At 50.2% G+C, this 22,076-nt stretch overlaps 1 protein-coding gene across 9 annotated transcripts in view; it reads left to right on the top strand.

Annotated features, from left to right (window-relative positions):
• Positions 1–8,027: 8,027 nt before the first annotated feature.
• GDPD4 (glycerophosphodiester phosphodiesterase domain containing 4) overlaps positions 8,028–22,076 on the top strand; it is a 38,906-nt gene continuing 24,857 nt past the window's right edge. For 2 of the 9 annotated variants that reach the window (XM_048294345.1, XM_048294339.1), the window contains exon 1: positions 8,032–8,149. The gene's annotated coding sequence lies outside the window, so the exon portion shown is untranslated. Of the gene's footprint in view, positions 8,150–9,403; positions 9,515–15,778; positions 16,342–17,657; positions 17,944–18,122; positions 19,283–22,076 lie in introns of those variants that run through there. The other 7 variants (XM_048294342.1, XM_048294340.1, XM_048294341.1 and 4 more) reach the window with 7 other exon arrangements.

Genomic DNA, 22,076 nt, shown 5'->3' with positions numbered 1-22,076 from the left:
TGGTGTCTGAGGCTCCTAGTGTGGAGGAGGAAATCAGGGGTGGATTTGAGATGGGTATGTGCACCCACCTTCCCAGCATCAGTTTTTCTTCCAGGATTGGTGGGACAAGGCTGATAACAAGAACAAGAGTTCATCATACTGCCTGGATTTCATCTGACCTGGATGTTTTATTCTGAAGTCTGAGAAGCCCAACCCAGTGCTGTGAGGACTTTGAGGTCAGCATCTGTGGAACATGGGGGTGAGGAGCAGGAAGAAGCTCTGCCAAGCTCCTCTGAGTCAGATGGTGCTAAGCCAGGTTTTAGAGAACCCACTGAGAAAAAAGGGATGAATGCGGGACCTGACCACCTAGAATAAGGAAATCAGTGTTACTCCATAAACCCCCCTCTGCCTAGAACAGATGCTGGAGCTGGAGATTGCTTTCCATCAGCTTTTTTCAGGAAAACTAGAGGAGATACCCATCAAGTTGTATTTTACAAAGATGGGGGCCCCAATGTTTGAGCAAGAGGAACGTTGCAGCCGAATTGGCAGGGATTTGGGGTGATTCTCTTTGCCATGATGTGGTAGCATCCCACATTGGATGTCCTTGTCCCATTAGAGAAAAGAAATCTGACTGGGCCAACACCACCTCTGCAGAATCACAGAATGGCTTGAGTTGGAAGGACCTTAAAGATCCTCCAGTTCCAACGCCGCTGCCATGGGCAGGGACACCTTCCCCTAGACCCAGGTCACTCAAGCCCCATCCAGCCTGACCCTGAACACTTCCAGGGAGAGGGCATCCACAGCTTCACTGGACGACCTGTGCCAATGTCTCACCACCCTCACAGTGAAGAATTTCTTCCTAATATCCGATCTAAACCTTCTCTCTTTCATTTTGAAGCTATTTCCCATTGTCCTGTCATTCCGTGCCTTTGACCAAAGTCCCTCTCCAGCTCTCTTGTAACCCCTTTAGGTACTGGAAGGTGCTCCAAGGTCTCCACAGTGTCTTCTCTTCTCTAGCCTGAACAACTTCTCTTCCTGTGAAGCTTCACAAAGCAGGATACCAGGCGAACTTTGCTCATGGTAATGTACACCCCCCTCAAAGTGCCCCTAAAAATGCCCAGGATTGGTCCTGGTGGCTCTACCCCCTGTCCCATGGAGGGAGCAGAGTGTATTCTAACTAGCTACCATTATCCATGGTTTCTGGGGAGAACTTTCTGTCTTGGAGGCTTCTTCCCTTGAGATGAACTTGACTGAGTTGTCCAGCACTTGATGGGGGATGGGAGATGTTGGACAATGCATGATGTCAAGGCTTTAGGAAATGGTTGATGCTGATTTCAATGAAGTATAACCTGTATGAAGGCTCTTCAGAGCCCAAGGCACCTTTCCTTGAAGGAAAATTCATAACCAAATTTAAAAACATATAATTATTGAAGGCTTATTTGATAGCTTAATAGTTTTGGTGTTAAATAATTGGAGTTAAATAATGACGTTTTGGAGAGAAATGATTCTGGAGATGGACACAAGGTGACAACGCCTTGTGTCAGACCAGCTGATCTGTGAAGGGGGAGCAGGAGAGGAAAGAGGGAAAAAGCTTTGGGGAAAACACAGCTTTGGGTCTGAGCCAGACAGAGCACACTGGCAGCTAAATCCTAGTGGGAACAGTTATTGTGTGTGTACCTTCAGGATATTTGTTTATTTGGGAACAAAATAGGGGAATAAATGATAGGAGAAGCAATACACTGGCAGGTACGACAGTGAAGAGGTGTTCCTTAGCACATGCTGCAGGAACACTGCAGCTCCTCATGCTGAGGATGCTTTGACTGGGTCCCTCATTTTCCAGCAGCACCCAGAAGACTCCCAAGTTTTGGTTCTCAAGCTCATCTCTGAGGAGGCTCTGTAGCTTGAACACGGTGAGCAGGGAGCTGGCTGGGCTTGTCCGATGCTTCCTCATTCCTGGGGCTGTGATGCCCTCTCCCGGCAGCTGCACAGAAGAGTCCTTTCATTACATGTTCATTTTCTACGAGCAACCTAAAAAGAAACTTTTTGTTTCTTTTGGAGGATGCACGCTGAAGGCAGCGGGCATGGATAAGGAGGTCATCTTGAGGTGGAATCTGGTGTCCCGCTGTGTCTGTTCCCTTGTGATCCTCCCTCCTCCAGCTTTGCTCCTCTCACGTTTTTAAGTTGCAGTGGCCTCCTAAGGCAAACGTGTTCCCCCCAGGCCATGGGTTCATGGGTTATGTGTGAGCCCTCTGCTCCCATCCGAGCATGGGTCCCTAATGCTGGGTTCACCGACACCCTTGTGCTTCTCCCAGGTCTGGTGGGACTTTCTGGTGGGCCAGGTCTGCTCTGACGTACTGGTTATGTCTGGTAAAAGAGAAGAGGTACTGTGCCACGATGGCTGGCAGGGCTGAGAGAGGCTGCTGGGCAGAGGCTCCTCCCCTGTGAATGCAGTCAGGAGCGAAGTGAACCGTGACTCATCCCTCATTCCACTCCTTGCGCCCTAAAACCACTAACCTGCCTAAATTTGGGGCTGACAGCTTTTCTGACAGTCCAGGTCATGGTCCTGCTGGCCACGTGTGCAGCTGTAATGGTGTCCAGGGCTCAGGTGTGCCTGGATTGTGCCCTGGAGGGCGGCAGGCAGGTAAGAGTCCTCTCTTTTCTCACCAGTGGAGAGCTGAAATGCTCAGAGGCAGACTGGGGAGTGAGTCTGGACTGGCACAGGAGGGCAGTGAACTGGGGGGCAAACTGCTCCCTCAGTGCCACTCCTTTTCATTCCCCTGTGTCGCATTTCACTGAGGGGAACTGCGAGGAGTTCTTTTAAAAACGGATGGTCGGGAAGGAAATTAAGCCACATGAGGCAAATGCTGTATCTGAAAAGCTGCTTATTGATAAGAGAAAGGAGAAGGAAAAGGAGTTGCCCAAACAAAAGAGGGCTAGAAGAGACAGAAAAGAAGAAAGGAAAATGGAAAAGGACTGGGGGAGAGGAGAGAGAAGGGACAGAGCGAAGAAGAGGGCATTACCCCCAGCCCGGCAGGGCGGTGCTGGCGGTGTCCAGGCAGGGCTGTGCCGCTGCCGGCCTGTGGCAGGGCCGGCTCCGGCCGAGCCTGCGCGGCTCCCGGCGGGCGCGGCTCCCGCGGCGACGGCCCCGGACACGCGGTGAGAGGGAGCTCGGACGGGAGGAGCAGGAGCCTGGACAGGGTCACGGCGAGGGGCTGGATCGGGACAGCGGGGTTGGAAACAGGCAGCCCAGGCAATGACGCGGGGCGAAGTGCCAATGCGGCGGTCAGGGGCACAGGAAGGCAGGACAGGTGTGAGGATGAGCCAGCGAGGGCAGGAGAGCCAGAAGGGAGGCTGGGGCCAGGGCAAAGGAGGGAACGAGCCCCGCCAGCGAGCAGCAGTGCGGTCAGTTTTTATACCCCCCCGGCCCCTCCCAAAGTCCGCTCGCTAACAGGGAACCACTGGCCCAGTCCAGCCTTTCTTTGTCACCCATTGGCAGAGACCCGATCGGAGAAGCCCCTCCACAGTATCTCCTACTGCCTGTCTCATGGGAGGTGCTGCCAGGAAAAGGCACCCCAGAGACAAGGCTTCTTCTAGCTGCCTCCTGCACCTGGCACATGTGCACCCCTCCTCCACATGCCTCCGACAACCATTGTTGAGCCATAACAAAACTGAATTGGCTCCTCACACCCAGCCTCATGGAGAGGACAGGAAGCCCCTAGACAGGAAGCATCCACCACTTTCTTCTGTTCCTCACATTTTCTAACCACATCAGCCTCTAACCCCACCTCTCACGCAAGGCCTTTGTGTTTTGTAGTCACTCTGAAGCTGCCTAGGCTTTGGGAACAGCCCAGCCCAGGGACACTGTAAATTGTCCCATCTTTTTTGCACCATGAAGAATCCACCAGGTAGGTCCCAGCCCAGGAAGGACCAGCATGAGATCAGTGGTAATGCTGGGGCACAGAAAGATAGTGATGTCCCCAGAGCAGGCACCAGCCCATTCAGGTCTCCCCTTGCACCAAGGAGAATGGGTTGGGTGCTCCTGAGTGGGTGCAGGAGCTTTAGGCAATGTCACCACTGGTGCTGGTGTGCTGGAGAAGGGAGGTCTCATTGATGGTGGGTCCCACTGGCCAGCCTGTGTCTCTTTGCCCATGCCATCCACCATGTGAAGGATAAGAAGCACCCAGTGAGTTCTCTGGATTTACCCTGGTGATGACAAGTGTCACCCGAGAGGCTCCACGGTGGCAAAGCTGCAGCACGAGCAACAGCCCAGGCTGAGAGACATGGGGCACAGCACAGTTTTAAGAGCCTGAGTGGTGGGAACCATATTTGCCAGTCCAAAATGGGACATCAGCTCTGAGTCCCCACAAAACTCTTTGGCTGCTCAGTTCCCTGAAGGGTGGTGTGTAACCCAGGGATAGTGGGGGATCTTGCTGCGACGTCCCCACCACTCTGGAGGGAGGAACCATCAGGGTAGGGCTAACGTGGACCTCCAGGATCACCGACCAAAGAGGAGGAGGAGGCAACACAGAACAGCTGCCTGTGTGCTCAAGAAACAAAACTCTGAAGTGCTTCACTCCTGAGACCTGTCACAGTCCTCCCTCACCATTTGCCACATTACGTTTCTTGGACACAGAAAAATTTGGCCAAGGGATGTTTTATCACACCCTCTTCTTCCTCACTGGTTCTTGCATGATTTTCCCCTCTGGGAGTCCCTTGGGCTCTCAGGGTACCTCAGGCTGTATCCTCGTGGGTGTGTTGCAATCTTCTGATTTCTGCCAGGAAAGGACAAAATGATGCCATTTCTTAAAGGACAGCCACAAGATACGGAAGAAGAGTGAGGACTGTCCCTTCCTCCCTTTAGACAAGGCTGTATCCACTCCAGCAGCAGCCAGCTGTGCTGTGGGAGAGCGGGAAGTGGAGCTGCTGCAGGAACAGCTGTGAGAGGCAGAGTGTCCCTGCCAGCTGCTTTGAGGACGATGTAAAAGCTCCCTCCATCCACTCCACACAGCCTGTATTTGGGGCTGGTCCCCCATGGTCAGGCTCATGATGTATCTGCCTGGTCTCCCTTGCTGCCCACCTGAGGCATGGGGCTTTCCCAGAAACGAGGCTCAGAGCTCCTCCCTGAACCCCAGGACTTGGGAGGACTTGCCTGGCCATTCTGCCTGTGTGAGGTGATTTTTTTGAGTTTATATTTTGACTCTTGGGTTAAGTTTTGCACCTGGTGGCTTGCACACTCCAGAATAAATTGCCATATCTTGGGCACAACTGGTTGGACTTTGCACCATTATCCACAGCTGCTGCCATCCTCGGGAAGGGACAGCAGCATTTCTTGGGAGCAAGTACATTTGGAAACAACTCAGATCAACCCAAGCAGCCTGAGAAGTGTTGGTGAAGGAGGTGTCCCAGGATGAAGGCGCAGGGCCAGGCCCAGGTTTCCATGGAGGCTTGCCAGCATCCTGCCAAACCTGTTGCTCCCCATTTGCACTGTGCCTCTGCTTTACCCTGTCCCCCCCCACACCAACACTTTGGGGTGTGCTGATGCTCTCCCTGGTTTTTGTTCAGGTCACTTCCTTCTCCCCCCTCCTCCCTTATCATTCCTGGAACTGCCATAAACTCTGCCATTTCTGTCCTAAATATTGTTACCCGCATGAATCACCTGCTCTGAAAGTTCAGCAGCTGTTCCTTGGGCAAATGTCCTGTGTGGAATGGGGGACACGATGGGGACACATGCTGGCCCCTCCTGCTGCCAAGGCAGTGTGTTGTGAGAGGACTTAGGGTAGGAGGGTGTGAACATATGTATTTCCCACCAAAATACTCCATGATGTGGCTGGCAGCTGGGCAGGGACACCATCCCCACTCCCTGTTTGTGCCATTTTTGCCCTGGTTTTATCTTGTCCTGACACAGAAGCAAAACTCACTGGGTTCAAGGCTGACCTACCCTGCTGATATCCTTGGAGAGGGTTTGTACAGCACTGGTCCCTTGCAGGCATTTCCTTTAGGGACTCATAAACTCCAAGGCTGGACTTGCTGGTGGTGGCAGGGCTCCAGCAGATCCTTGCTTGCCTTCATTCCCAGTTTCTGGCAGGTCTAGGGCATTGACTGGGACACTGGGTGAGGATTTTGTGGTTGAGATAAGCTGGTGAACTCCGAGCTGAAGATACTGAAGCCAGAGCAGCATCTGCCCAGCTGATCAGTCTTGCCAGGTGTTTGCAGAGGAAACTGATGCTGAAGGCTTTGCATCTCTATACCCAAAAGAAAGCAAAACCACAGAGATGTTTTAGGGCAGAGAACAAAGATATCTGAGGTTTTCTTTGCTTGTTAGGAGGTAAGACTATGGTTGTGCTTTTAATAAGCTTTTTCATTTTTCAGGCTCTTACCTCCACTGTAAGGAGCTTTTTTGGGCTGATGATGTTGCTCAACCCTGTCCCCTTATCTTCCTATAACCCTTGGGGTTCATACACACCATGAAGATGCAGCAGCTGGAATAATAGCAGCCAGAAAAGGGATGATGGTGAAGGCCCTTTAGAACTTACTTTGGGGAGTTGCTGACCTTACTACTGTCTTCAAAGGCAGAGCAAAGTGCTCTGGCTCTCTGTGTTCTCCACTACTCCTTAAGCCTTCCAGGCCACCCCCATGCCATGCTTCCTCTGGCCATGGACCTGCAGGACCTCAGTGGGGCCCCGTGATGAATCTGGGTTCAACACGGCCCAAATACATAAGGAGAAAAATCCAGTGGATCAACTCAGGAGATTAAAACTGCAGGGTACCTGGAATAGCTGCTGCTTCCTAAATCTCATTAGTGCCACCAGTCTTCTTAATCTCACCCTTTCCTGCCCTATTTATCAGATTTCCAGGAATTAGACCATAAAGCAACTAATTTTTCTAGAGGCTCACACACAGCCCCATGGGTTTTTACCCCAGCCAGCTAAATGTTAGCTGGAAAACCACCAGCAATAAAACTAGCTGCTTCTACCTTCATGCCTTGTGGTTCCTGAATTTATTTAATTCCAATTCTCCCAATTCCACAGGAAGAGTGATGTTATTTTAGGACCAAGTGCTAAGTAAGGACTGTTTTAAAGTGGAACTCTTATGTGCCTTCTGCTCATCGTTAAGTTTTGGAGTGAACCAGGCTGTCACCTCTGTAGCTCATCTTCTAATTAAAAGTTTCTCTTTGTAATGTGAACGGCACAAAAATCTGCTGGACCATCCTTTCTGGCATGTTTTTGCCCTCTCTGTTCCCAAGGGCAGTTTGCTGATTTTGCTTTTGAGGGACCCCCTGATCTGTCTTTTCACCTAAGAAGAAAAATCCCAATGTGAGAAACTACAGGGACAGAAAAACCGCACTAGTAGTGTTTCAGAGAGCCCTTCAGGGCTGGAGGGGATGTTTGTTTAGCTTCTAATGTGGCAAAGAACTTTTATGGAGCAGGAGGAGCTGCATGAGGTTGTGCAGCTTCCTGTCCTGAGGAACTTTATTATGAGATTTTGCCTCTCTGAAAGTCCAGGGTGCATTGGAGGTTACAAAATACAACCTGTTTTTGTTGTACTGACCTGTCCCCTCTCCCCCTTCAAAGGAAGTTATAACTCTAATAGGATTTAGATATTAAAGCCCAAAACCATGCAAAAACCCAAGTAAAATAAGCGGGTTTGCATCCGGGGTTGCTCAGAAACCTGGTGTAGTGGATTCCTGCCTGGGGCTTACAGCCATGGAAAATATTTTCATGGAGGAGGTTCAGGAGTTTTAATTCCGAGGGTCAGCGATGACACATCTTTCCCGAATCTCCTTTGGGATATTTCCTCAAACCCCATCCTTTGGACGCTTAATTCTGCCAAGGTGGGATGTGAATACGAGCCTCTCCTGTTCTGGGTGGGCAAGGGATGAACGAATCAATCCTAAGTTCGTCCCTAAGTCCCCGGTGTCTCCCAGAGCCATGCCATGAGCAGCTGTCTGCGTCCCATGATGAGATTTTAATTTCTCTAGCCTTGGGGACTGAATTTATTAAGCCTCTCATGGCCCCTCCTACCGTGGGAGGGACGGCTCCAGCAGCCTCTCTAATACCGGGTGTCACACAGCGGTGCCACCATTCGCGTCCCGGAGTGTCACAGGCGGGGGACACAGCAACCCAAGTGCAGCGGAAAGCAAAAATAACCCCTCCATGTGCATCACGGCGCGGTGAGTTACCTCCTGCCCCCGAACTCTCAGAGATGCTCCTGCCTGCTGAACTTCACCCCTGCCTGCTACTCCCTGCTTGCTTTGAAAGTTAGCGCCGAGGTGGCGAGATTTTTTCCGCTTTTCCTTTGTTATCTGTGGGTTTTTGAGTGTGTTGGTTGGGATGCGACAGCGGGCGATTGACCCGGCTCCCGCCTGGGCTTCAGCGAGAAACAAAGCGCAGAGAGCCGGAGAATAGGGAGAAACGATAACAAAAGGGGAGGGAAGCGGGTGATGGGCGAGCAGGGGGCTTTCTGGTAGTTTGCTGGGGAGGAGAAGGTGCTCAGCAGTCCTGCTTCACGCAGGGTCCGTGCTGGATGAGTTGGTGTGACCTGTTGAGCGGATCAAGGGGAGCCGGGATGAGGCGTGAGCGGCGGGTGGCTCATGGGGTCGCTGTAGCTGGGGCAGCGGTGGGAGGGAAACGGCGGCTGAGCATTCGCAATCCTTGGGATAAAGGGCTGTTTCCATAGTAAAAGAGAGAAAGGAGCCTCTCTCTCTCTCTTCCCCTGAGCTTGCCTAGCGTGTGAACGGGGAGGTCGACTCAGGAACAAATAACCCGTGAACGGGTAACATCTGGGAACAGCTGTAAATAATCGCGACTTGGTTAGAAAGGCTGGAAGCAACACTGCAGTCCACTATCTGCCCTGATGCTGCAGTCACCCTGGGGGCTGTGATGGGCAACTGTTCAGAGAGCAGCTCGGTTTGCAGCTGAAACAGGATTTGACCCTGGCTTTAGTCTGCTGTTGTCCAAATGCTCCCACATTATTTGTAGGCATAACCACAATTAGCACTGAAACAGGGGAATTTTGGCTTCTAGGAAAGAGTGAATTTTAATTCAGAATCAGGCACTCAGCTGATGTGAACCTGGAGACTGGCACCTGGACAACTTTAAGTTGCAAAGTGCAAGCTTTGATTAGCTGGAGGTCCAGCCCATGGTGTACATCACCTTCTCTTCACTTCTACACTTTCTCTGGGAATCCTGATCTCACAATGTAACATCTCCCCATATAAGTTCTGAGAGGTGATACTAGGTGGAAGGACAAGAGAGAGCAGAAATCATTTCCTACAGGTGCTGAAAGATTTTAAGCTGCATTTAACAACAAAAAAAGGCATAATGTACCATGAGACCAGCTGGATTGTAATTAAAAATTGTTCTGAATGTGAAGGGAGCCAAAGCTGTCACTTCCTTTATAACTTCACTATTGAAATTTTTAAAAGGTGTGCAAGATTTTCAGGGCAATTTGAAATCCTTGCGGAGAATACAAACACAAAGCTTGTTCTCACGACCAGTCCTGGGACTTCCTTATGACATGACATTGGACCAAGGAGGTGAGCAAATGGTGTCTTTTGAACTTTATGTATCATTTCTGGTGATGGAAACACAGTTCTTTAAATTTAGTTGTGTCAGCTTGTTGTGAGGCTGCCTGCGGCTCACAATGTACCTCTGTGCAAGTTGTTACCATACAGTTTCGCTCAATGTGATAAAGTATCAGCCAAATTAAAAGAGAAAAGTTGATTTGTTTTTTCTTCTAGAAGTTTGTGGCCCTTCGAAAATGTACCCTTCTTTTCTCTGAAAGCCCAGAGGCTCTCCTTCAGGCAAAACTTTCAGGTTGTGTGTAGACACTTTCAGAAGCTACCACCCATCAGCTGAGACACACATGCTCCAGCGTGGAGCAGATCCTGCCCATTGGCAAAGCCCCAGCTCGGTGGCTTTGCATGGGGGACAGGGTGCAGGGAGCTCTGCAGCGGTCGTTCCCTGTAGACTGCAACACCATGCACATGTGCAGCAACAGCCTGGCCTTGGTCCAAACCTGACTCCGTGTCTCAGGATATCTTGCAGGAAGAGGTCTGTACCTCATCTTGGAGTGACCTCCTGTGTGTTGGCCTGTAGAACTGCCCCAGAGATCTCTGTGGTGTGCAGCAAACCCCAAAAGGGTCTAGGGCTGCATTTTAGGTGAGCAGATCGGATAAAAAGTTGGGAGAAGATCCTTTGTGTTGCAGGTCTTACTGAAAGGAAAGAAAAGAGCTGGTGTGGGTAGAGCAGCTTGGCACTCATGGCAGGATGAGTCCTGAGGCTGCACAGGCTTGGCTCCACGTTGCACCCTCTGCTCCAGCTACAGGCATGTAGTGTGAGGGAGCTGAGCAACCTGCCTGCACGTGCTCCTCTCCTCAACATCTTGTCCTCATCCTGTTATTCATGTGCTGGACACTGCTCTCCCAGCAGCATTCAAGCAGGACTCACAGCTGGCTGCTTTTTGGTGGTTGAGGGCTTGGCATTTTATAAAAACCTAGTAAACAGAGAGCATCTTTGGTCATGTTCCCAGTTATTCTCCCCACCAGCAGGACATTGGCACTTGCTGCATTTCTTTCTCTCTCCAGGAAAAGAGGAAGGAAGTAGAAACATTGATATTTCAGAGGCTTGAACAGGAAGATGTCCTTGCCCATGGCAGGAGGTTGGAACCAGTTGATCTTGAAAATCCCTTTCGACCCAAACCATTCTGTGATACATTGATTTAATGAACATGCCCATGTCCTATTGATCCTATTCCCCTGTCATTGTTTGCCTTGCCAGTCTTTGTGGTGTCTCCAGGGAAGAAGGTGTGTTAAGCATGATGAAAACCTGCTGCCAGGGTCAGGATGGACTCTCCATGCTCGTGGCCCAGGTCCTTTCCAGTGGCTGAGCAGCTGTAGTCTGTGTGAGTGCACATGATGCTGTAGCAAGAAGGAGATGAGAAACCCTGTCCTGGGACTCACCCTCTGCAGGTCTGGTGCCAAGGGAAGATCTTGGGGCCACCACAGTGTGCCAGCTCTTTTCTTTCATCAACACTTGCAAGGAGAGGTGACAGGGTAAGAGGTTGGCTGTGATGGTGCTGTGCTATAATAGCAGCAGGGAGCACGAGAATAGCAGCAGGCAGGGAAGGAGGGCAGGGCTGGGTGGGGGAATGAGTACATGTGTGAATGAGGCTGTGGCTGCTGCCCAGGGCGGCTGTTTTGACGTCAGCTCCCGTGTTGGGTGCAAGAAGAAAGAAGCACATATCTGCAAGCAGGGCACCGGCCGGGAGCAGCTCGGAGCATTGCTGTAGGCCTGCTGGAGTCTCACTGCCTGTGCAGAAACGCTTTAGAGTCAGTCTCTGCCTTACTCTCCTGCTTCATTTCCTCTGTTCTCCGATGCAACTGTGAGCTATTCCTTGTTTCTCCAGCTTCCATCTGCTCCAATTAGGCTGGGAGCCCCTGGAAGGTTTTCAACCCCTGAGACACTTTTACAGCACTCAGCCTTGGTGACAATTACGGGTCCGGTCCTCTCTGCTCCGGCAGCCCCGGCTGCCGCCACCGACTCAGTCTGGTCCTTTCGGCAGCTGCTCTTAATCACTGACCTTACTTTGGAAAGTCTCCAGAGCTGGAGAAATAAAAGACACTTTAGAAAAAGGGGAGGGGGGAATTGGCAAAAGCAGTTGCTTTTTGAAAGACTACTTATTTCTTAAGATGTACTTGCTACTGATTAACCTTTGCTCTGTGATTGCTTTAATTGATTCATGCCTCAAAGCCGTCAGAAAGGTTCTGTGGGGTCATGGTGCCTCTGTCCTAAGTGCTCTCTTTCCCTGCAAAGCTTTTAAGAAGTTTTTCGTTGAGCAAGACCCAATCCTTGCAAGAAATGCAGGTGAATAACGCCAACCCTTTTATCTTCTCCATCCCTCAGATTTTCCAGCCTTCATCTTAGTGCTTTGCTGCTGTGACCTCTTCCTTCCCTCTCTGCAGCCAGTTGGCAACCTGCTACCAGGCTGGGTCTGTTCTATATTCCTCTCTGTTTGGGGGGACAGGGAGGGGTGAGGTTTTGGCCCTTCTGTGAGAATGAGGCACTGTAGGGTTGAGTACTACTGCCCTGAATCAGCCTGTTGGTGCCTTACATGTGGTCCTACCCATGGACCCACCTGTGGCCCCTGTGACTGCTTCATGTCACCCCATATGCAGAATTTCTGTGGCTGTCCCTTTGTATGGCAACAGGATGACAACCCCCTGGCAGTTGTGGCCTCGTCCTCTCTGTGCCAGGATGCAGAAGTTCCTTGAAGGTGAACTGGCAGGGCTTGCTGGGTTTAAGCGATGAATGCCCTTTCTTTTTGGGCTGGGCTTGTGCCCTGGCACTCTGGGTGTGTGTGAGGCCGTTCATCTGGCCTATTTAGACATCTGCCCTTGCATGAGCTGAGTTGTGCCCATTTCTCTTCGCTGGCTGTTCTGGGTGATCAGGGTGACCACTTGACCACAGAGGAGATGGAGCCACAAGGAGTGGCTGAGGGAGCTGGGAATGTTTAGTCTTGAGAAAAGGAGACTGAGGGGGCACCTTAATACTCTCTACAACTACCTGAAAGGAGTCTGCAGCCAAGTGGGCATCTGTCTCTTCTCCTAGGTAACAAGAGGAGAGAAAATGGCCTCAAGTTGCACCATGGGAAGTTTAGATCAGATATAAGGAAAAATTTCTTCACTGAAAGGGTGCTCAAGCATTGGAACAGAGTGCCCAGGGAAGTGGTGGAGTCACCTGGAAAAAATGTGTATATGTGGCACCTGGGGACATGGTTCAGTGGTAGGCATGACGGTGTGGGGTTAATGGTTGGACTTGATGTTAGAGGGCTTTTCAATCCTAATGATTCTATGATTCTAACCAGTCTTCCAGGAAAGATCAATGGAGGAATGAGAACACCCACCCCAAGCTCTACAGCTGAATAAATCACTCGTTTCCTCCAGGATGCTGGGATGTGAGCGCTGCTGGGTGCTGATCCAGCAGATGTGACTGTGCTGTGTGTCCTTGGCCCTGAGGAGGTCCATCGAGGCTCTGCCCATGGGTTATCTGTGCTAATCTTCTTGACTTTGCTAAGCAAACTCCATGTCTCACACTAGCAGATGGATGAAAATCAAATGAGCCATAGAGTCCTGACCTGCTGGATCTTCTTGTACTATTGGCACAACCCTGAACTGGGAAACTGAGGCTCTGGGTGCTGGCTTCGCTGCATCCGTGGTTTGAGGTTAGGTCAGGGGATTTGTGTGTCAGAATATCCTGTTGCTCTGAAATGAGTTCAGAATTTTCTGAGATGCCTTATGCAGAATTGTGGTAGTGTTTAATTAGCTAAAAAGGATTTTTCTCTGAGAACAGCAGCACCACATTCTTACGGTGCAAAAGCTGGCTAGCCCTCATGCACTTGGATACTGTCAATAACTAAACGGATAAACTTCTGTCTGGTGACATGGAAAGCCTCCTTTCCTCCCTTTTCCTCTCCTCCTTGCAGGGCATTTGGCTCCAAGGCTTGAACTTTAACACCCAGCCTGGGGGAGGGCCAGCGCTTGGGGTCTTCAGCACAGTGGCTGTCCAGGGCCCCTGTCCTTTGTCCAGGCTGAATAGTGCTCTGCAGAGCTGCTGGGCCGAGGTATGCAATCTGGAAACCTCTTTTCTTCTCCCCTCTTGGCTCAGGGACAAAGTCTTCCCCCAGAGATGATGCTTGTGGTGATGCACAGGCCTCGGTGGGGCTGTGGGGCTGGAGAGGGTCCCCCACACTGCGCCCAAATCTCCTCGTCTCCCCTTAATAGCAGGGCACAAAGAGCTGCTTAGGCATTCCCAGGAGCAGAGAGGGACCCAAGCCAGGGCATGCTGAAATGCACAAAGTAGGATTTATAGCTTCAAAGAAATTTTTCCCTCCTTTCTGAGCTCTTTTTTATTTATTTCCAAGGGATTTATTCCTCCTCCTCCTCCCGCCCAGGCAGGCTTTGAGGCATGGAAGCACTTTTTGCCTCCCCACAGTGGCTTTTCAATGGTGGGAGAGCGACTTCTTAGAAAGCTGTGGGCCACCCAGGGGCAGAGCCGGGGGCTGTGCCCACGTGCTGCACAGGGCTGAGCTGAGCACGTCTGCACACACTGCTGCTGGTGACACTGCACGACCACAAGCACAGTGAGAACAAAACTCTTACCTTCTCCTGTTGACCACACTGATGTGTGGGGAGCAGCATCTCACCCCAAACTGGTCATGCTGAGTCTCCATTTTGAGGCTTGACCTGGAGCTCAGTGATGGTCCTGATTCCCTCTTTGGCTGAGCGAAGTAACACCCAGAAATGGACATCTCACTGCTGCCATCTGGGACCAGCATCTGGCTGGGGGGTGGAAGGTCTCTGTGTGATCACAGATGGAAGGTAGCTGTTCCTGATCCCTTTTGGGGCTAATTTCTGCCTCTGCTTACCTGTGTTGCTAAGGGGAAGGATGCCAGCTTCCCTAAAGGGCTCTGTCTTTTTGAGGTGGGAACCCAAGACTGAGATGAGGTGCTGTATAACCCAAGAAATGGTTTATAAATGAGGTATATGAAGGCTGATCAGAGTAAAAAATGGAGGAAAGACTCTGCTTAGGGGTCTGGCACCAACAGAGACAAAGATACCTGTCAGTCATGCTCATCTCTGCTATGCTGGGAAAGTGCCCATGTACCCAAGAACACTTGGATCAGATTATGCCTGAGTCCAGCCAAAGACATGGCATTGAAAAAAAATCTTTCTCTACCTCTTGGTTTTCTTCCTTTCTTTCTTCCTTTCTTTCTTCCTTTCTTTCTTCCTTTCTTTCTTCCTTTCCTTTCCTTTCCTTTCCTTTCCTTTCCTTTCCTTTCCCCTTTCCTTTCCCCTTTCCTTTCCCCTTTCCTTTCCCCTTTCCTTTCCCCTTTCCTTTCCCCTTTCCTTTCCCCTTTCCTTTCCCCTTTCCTTTCCCCTTTCCTTTCCCCTTTCCTTTCCCCTTTCCTTTCCCCTTTCCTTTCCCCTTTCCTTTCCCCTTTCCTTTCCCCTTTCCTTTCCCCTTTCCTTTCCCCTTTCCTTTCCCCTTTCCTTTCCCCTTTCCTTTCCCCTTTCCTTTCCCCTTTCCTTTCCCCTTTCCTTTCCCCTTTCCTTTCCCCTTTCCTTTCCCCTTTCCTTTCCCCTTTCCTTTCCCCTTTCCTTTCCCCTTTCCTTTCCCCTTTCCTTTCCCCTTTCCTTTCCCCTTTCCTTTCCCCTTTCCTTTCCTTTCCCGCTTTATTCAAAACACTCATTTTGCTCCTAGCAGGCGAGAGGGAAAATCTGTTGTAGCACTTTGAGACCCTTTTACAAACATGATGATTTCCCCTTGCCTGTTTCCACATGAAGCTGAAAGCATTTGTATAAAACCCATTGTAAATGCTCTGAGACTTGGACAATAATTTCCTGGGCACACATTTGTTAATATAGCCTGAAAAGTGCTTTGAAAATGAAGAAAAACAGCTGTAATTTCTAATGATGATAAGTATGATTAAACAAGATTTCTGCAATTGGCTGTGAATAATGAGTGATGACTCCTGGGGTCTGCACCTGGGGACAAACATGCTCTAAACATAGAATCATGAGATGGTTTGGGTTGGAAGGAAACTTAAGATATCTCATTCCAAACCCCGTGCCATAGGCAGGGACACCTTCTGCTGAACCAGATTGCTCAGAGCCCCATCAACCTGAGCTTGGACGCTTCCAGGGATGGAACAGCCACAACTTCTCTGGGCAACCTGTACCAGTGCCTCACCACCCTCACAGTGAAGAATTTCTTCCTAATATCTAATCTAAACCTGCACTCTTTCAGTTTAAAGTCAGTAACTGCCCCAACTCTCTCAGCTTGTCTTCACAGGAGAGGTGCTCCAGTCCTCTGATTGTGAGACACTCTTCAGAGAGGTGAAGAAACCTTGAAGAAACAGAGACAGTAAACAGTTCTAGGGGAGAGTTTTGGGGGAGGAAAAATGTGATTTGTGCAAAAATGTGTTTCAGCTATGCAGCTTTATTTCCTATGATGATCACTCTGGAATAAAACCAGGAATTAAGATGCCTTTTCTATGCTAAATTCTCATGGCTGATGTCGGGTTTTGTTTCAAGGTCAATAGCTCTCACCTTGGAGTGAGGCTTGCTTCACCATGTAGGGGTATGTTTAGACATCTGGGGCTGCAGAGCATTTCTAAACCCATATCACTCATTCTTAGCCATGGGGGCACCTCAAGGGCTTCTTAAATTGACCCCACAAAATTGATTGGTTGCCTGAGAAGATCTTTCCTTAAAGCATGTATCCACAGCTGAGGCACCTCTGGCTGAGCAGGGGACAGCAGCCATTCCCAGCACAGCTCTTCCTGGATGTCCTCTGTGATGGGGTAAGTCCCTGTGTAATAGATACAGGATTTTGGCAGTATTTGTTTGAAATGGGCTTGATTATTTTTGTCTGTTCAAAATGTGGTGGGGTGTTCCACAATGTAGGGCATGGACCTTGGTGGAAATCTCTCCATGTCTTTGGAAGCCACAGCCACTGCCTGTTAGAGGTGTACTACAACAAATGGAAAGGAGAAGTATTGTCCCTGCAGTCACTGCAGGAGCTGTTATTCCCCTTCTATATCCACATCTGCTCGTTGTTTCCCGTGTTAAGCCTTGTTGTTTCTTTCTGCTAAGGGCTGTGTTCTTCCACCTCAGAGCCAACAGATAAGCAACGCATGAGACATGCCTTGCACGTGTTTGTCCCAGGCTGTGCCACTCCCTGGGATCCCAGATCAGGGCTTATCAAGAAACTGCTGAAGGTCATACTGATAAACTATAATTAACATCTGCCAGGGAGAGGATATAGAGTATATTCTTTATCACAGGGAGATTACAACTATCTTTATTTTATTTGATCTTTTTTTCATTTCCTGGGTTACGCCTCATTCATTTCCTGGAAAGAAACTGAAGGCAGATGATAGTCAAATAAACGGGATGCTGGACGGTGATCAAGAGCCTTGGGCAGACTGTAGGGCAGAAATGCAGGTTTAAGGGATTCTCTTTGTTGACCTTTTCTGGCTAGTGGCAAGATCTATGTGCAGCTCATGATGATGGTGATCAAGCGGCAGCTTGCCAGGAAGTTTTATTCCTTTGCTTCTGTTGGTGTGATGCTGCGGAAGAGTGCCAGGGGAGAGGCCAGGAAGTGATCCCCCAAAGAGCGGTGGCAGGAATCTCCAGGCTAAGGAGCTGCAGATGCTGGAGAGGCTCAGCTCAGGTTCAAGGAATCTCTTAGTCCTCCAAACCCCTTGGAAACAGTGGAACAGGCAGAGTGGGCATCATTCCTTTCTGCTGTCTTTTTACAGATTTTTAGGAGAAACTGGCCATGCTCAGGGGCTGAGAAATGACCATCTCTGTGTCCTTCATGTGACTCCTGTTACCCATGCAATTTTTTTCGCCCAGCTCTCTTCTTGCAGTGAAGTGGGAAATGTAGGATCTGGAAAGAGCCTGCAACCACGGAATCACGGAATCAAAACAGGTCAAGCTGGAAGGGACCACACTGGGTCATCTGGTCCAACCTCATGGCTCAGGCAGGGTCATCCTAGAGCACGTTGCACAGGACTGGGTGGTTCTTGAGTATCTCCAGTGGGAGATACTCTCTGGACAACCTGTTCCAGTGCTCGGTCACCTGCACAGTAAAGAAGTTCTTCCTCTTGTTTAGGTGGAGCTTCCTGTGCACCAGTTTCTCGACAAGAGCCTGGCTCCATTCTCTTGGCACCCTCCCCGCAGACACTTAGAGGTGAGGTCCCCTCTTGGTCGTCTCATCTCGAGGCATCTGAGGCAATTGACTCTGCTGCCTGTGCTGGAGCGCCTCAGCGCCCTCTGGGACAACCGCTGGGACAACCTCTGGGACAACCGCTGGGACAACCTCTGGGACAACCGCTGCGCGTGCCAGCCGCTGCCTGCCAGAGAACCGCCGCGCCAGCCCCGCGCCAGCCCCGAACCAGGTCCGCGCACTCCCCGCGCCAGCCCCGCGCCAGCCCCGCGCAATCCCCGCGCACTCCCCGCACCAGCCCCGCGCACTCTCCGCGCAATCCCCGCGCACTCCCCGTTCGCCGGCCCCGGCCTCTCGCGCTGCCCGGGCCGGTTTGAAACCGCCGCGGTGCTCCCGGCTCCGCCCGCTCCTCGCCCGCTCCGCCGCCGTGAGCTTCCCGGTGCTGCGAGGGCTCTGGGCTGCTGCTGCTGGGGTGTTTCTCCTTGGACAGCCTGACCTGACCCTCACCCCCGGCCGCAGCTCCGCCGCCGCCGCTGCCGCCTCGCCGGCCGGCCTTACCAACCCCCTGCGTTGTAAGGTATTGTGTGGGAGAGACCTCGATGCAGGGGAAAGGACAGAAATACTTAAAAGGCCCAAGGGAAAAAGCTATAGGTCAATGGCAAATTTGGCTGCTGTACCTTTTCCCCTTGGATTATGAATGATCCGGCCCCAGCACCCAAAAAGACACAGGTTTTTAATCCTTGCTTGTGCACTGGCCTCTCAAGCCCGTTTCTCTTTGCAGTGCTTTCAGCGTTCAGGCTGTGTGGCTGAATATGTTTCCTGATTTTGCTCTCCTTCTCGTTCCTCTCTCATGCCCCCAGGCTATTTCCCATGCTTTTCCTCACTCTCTGCCAAGCAGTGGGAAGGCAGCAGCCCTGTCTGACTGCCTGCAATTATGGGGACTCTTATCTGCAAGCACACAAATTCTCTGTTTGCCATGGAAAACCTGAGGTCCCTGGGGTTTATGGAGCAGAAAAACATATGTTACTGCTTTCATGCCTCACTTGTTAAGGAGTCCTAAACTTTGCCATCCTACTGATGCATGTTTACCTGGTTGCTCTTTGCTCCCATTTGCTCCCATGGCATTTTGCTGTTTCCCTTTATCCATTTAACTTTGCCTGGTAAAGATGGGCAGGAATTGCAGACGATCTTTGAATTTTAAGAGAACTGTGCTTCAAATCTAGATGCAAGGACTGTGAAACCTCTTGCTAAGTCCTGCCAAGGACTGAATTGTTTTTTTGGCTTCTGCATCTGCCATTTGCTTCGGTGTTGTTGATGGGCCCAGTTACTGGGATATTATCTTTCTCAGGATCAGATGCTTGTGAATTCAAATGTCAGTGTTTGATGTGGTCTGAAGCACTGCAGATTCAGCCGGACCTTGGGAGTTTGGGAGATCTTGGGATGTTTTTATGGCTTCTAATTGCCTTTTCCCAACTGTGGCAGCAGACTGATAATTGGTTACTAAGGATGAAACCAGGAAGGATGAAACCATGAGACAGAGGAACATGGAGAACCTGAAGGGTGACTGAGTGGTAAGGAGGGAGCTAGTGTTGAAGGGAACACAATTACTTGACAACATAGAGATGAACCTGAGGGCAGAAACCAGGGAGAATATGTGGAGGTAAAAGGAGAGGAGTGATGCCTGTTTGGAGGGGCAGGTATAAAGAGAAGAACGGAGTGCCTGGAGATATGAGTACATTTTGAGCTGAGAAGCACCCTTCCGACTGTCCTTGTGTCTGTCTTTGTTTTCCTCATTCTCACATGGGTCTTGGCACATTGAAGAGGGATTTCTCCTGGACTTGTCCTGGGAGTTACCACTGGGCTGTTTGCTGATACCAGCAGCAGCACAGTGTAAATGCATCGCAACACATGAATCTTGCAGAACTGCAGAGGCAGATGGGCTCTTCGTAGGAGTCACTGGCTTAAGAGTGAAGCAGCCTAAAATTTGATGAATTGTTCTTGGTCTTCCCTCTCCCTGTCAGTTCTTTCCTTTGCATCTCCACGCAAGCATCACCTTTTGTTTAGTGCTTTGAGCATGCCTTGTGCTTCGCTCCTCAGCAGAGACCCAGTGGCCCCTGAAGCTGTGGGTCAGAGCTGCTCAAAGGCTCCTATTTGCTAGGTGAGCCCTGTATGCCTAGAGGGAGCAGGAGCCTTGGATCAAATAATGATCTGGAGATTGGCAGGATAGTTTCTGCTTTGGTCAAGAACTCACTGATATTTCTTCCTAAGAACTGATCTCAACCTACCTTCTTTCAGTCTGAAGCCATTCTCTCTTGTCCTGTTACTCCATGCCCTTGTCCAAAGTCCCTCTCCAGCTCAGTAGTAGCCCCTTTAGGTACTGGAAGGTGCAGTAGGGTCTCCATTTATATCTCCATTTACTTGAGTGGAGATATGCTAGAGAACATCTGTCCTCTGTACTCGGCAAGATAAAATTTCAGTCTGAGTTTATTGCCTTTGTGGGATTCTTTGGCCCTTTGCCGGCTTCAAAGGAGCAGCTGAATGAGGTAGCTCTGTTGGGGGCTGGGAGAGGAGGGAAAAGGTCTCTGGGCAGAAAAAAGGGAGAAGACAGGAAAAGAGGGACAGATGGATGCCAGCAGAAGCTAGAACCCAAAGCAGGGGACAAGTTATGTTTTTTGAGTCTCTTGATACTGAAAGATCTTATTGCCATACTGATACTGCTTGGACAACAGGGTCAATGGGGATTCAGGGAATGCCAGACACAAAGGTGTTTTGCTCTTCTTTGACCAGCCTCATGTTTTTGGGAGAGCCAGAGGCTGGTGGAGGGGGTTGTGGACAGGAGGTTGTGTTTGTCTCTCCCTCATTCCCCAGCCTCCTCTGCAATGAAGTACCCCTTTCCCAATAACCCATGGGCTTGGCGAGGTGACTTGATTGGAAAGACTAAGGTAGGAGGTAATGAAATTCTTAATTATGGTGGTGTCATAAGTACTCTGATACACAGATGAAGCTCTGATGTTGCCCAGAGAAGTTTTGGATGCCACATCCCTGGAAGTGTTAGAGGCCAGGTTGGATGGGACTCTGAGCAACCTGGTCTAGTGGAACAATCTTTAAGATCCCTCCCAATCCAAAAAATTCTGTCACTGTGTGATGAAGCTGAAACACCTTTCCCTTCCTGCTGGGGGTGAGTCCAGGGTGAATTATTTAAGCATTCAGAAGCTCAAGGCCAGATGATGTTTGATACATGAGAGAAACTGGATGCTGCAGGTATCGAGTAGCCTGTGCTATGGGTGAACAGGTGTATCCTGGAGAGACTGTGGCTACCGTGTGCCAAAACCCATGGGAATTGTCATGGAAATCCCAAATAGCAGGTGACTGTGCACTCCATACAAGGATACTCTGAGGAGGAGGAAACATGAACTACAAGGAAAGACTAGAAAAGCTGGGATTGTTGAGGCTAGAGAAGGCTTAAGGGAAGACATCTACATGTGAATACATGAAATACGTAACAAAGGAGGAGTTCACTATATCCACAATAAACAAGGCATGAAGTAATGTCCTTAACTGTAATACAGTAGACAAGACACTGGGAAAACCCCCCCAGTGTTGAATTATAAAGTGAGTTAGGACTAGTTCAGCCTGTCTTGAGAGATGCTGGGATCTCCATCACTGACAATTTCATGAGGGGTAAACTTAACACCTAGGTTTAACACCTGACATGCTGCTGGAGCCAGACAGATGATGTGGGCAGTGTTTCAGGATCTCCATAATCTGTTTTCGTATCAAATCCTATGTGCTCATAGACAAATATTGATGTGTGAGCCTTGTACCCACACCCAGGAATGTGAGTAACAAACCTCATGGCCCTCTGACAGCAAAACTAACGGGTTTGGTCCAGTGCCCTGAATTCCTGTAGCTGAAGGAGAAGGGCTGAGCAGAAATGGATGCTGTCCTTTGGTGATACGGGAACTCCTATTTTGGGGATCCTTATAGGAGGTAACAAATACTGCAATCCCATGGCATGTGACAACCTTCTGGTAAGAGCTCGGAAGGTTCAAATATATTCAGAAGCTGTGGCTGTTGTAATTTGGTAATTGCTGGGTTTAGGCCAGGTGTACTTTAGGCCAGCTGATGAAACCAGCCGGATCAGCTGTCATCTGCACCACATCCCCCCAGCTGTGCTCTGGGAATTCTAGAGCAGGATCACCATCTTGCCACATGAGATTGGCATAAATTTTTTACTAAGGGTGACTTGCTGGTGCCAGGATCTGGTACTGCTGAGCTTCTAGGGATGGCTTGATGCCACCCCATCCAAGTGTGTGTCATTCCCTACGCCTGTCTTGGATGGACAGAAACATCTGTCTCAGGAAG

The sequence above is a fragment of the Corvus hawaiiensis genome, chromosome 2 (genome assembly GCF_020740725.1).
Source record: "Corvus hawaiiensis isolate bCorHaw1 chromosome 2, bCorHaw1.pri.cur, whole genome shotgun sequence".
In the NCBI taxonomy this organism is placed as follows: domain Eukaryota; kingdom Metazoa; phylum Chordata; class Aves; order Passeriformes; family Corvidae; genus Corvus; species Corvus hawaiiensis.
The sequence above is the reverse complement of the archived record's forward strand: the minus strand, read 5'-3'. Positions and strand labels throughout refer to the sequence as shown.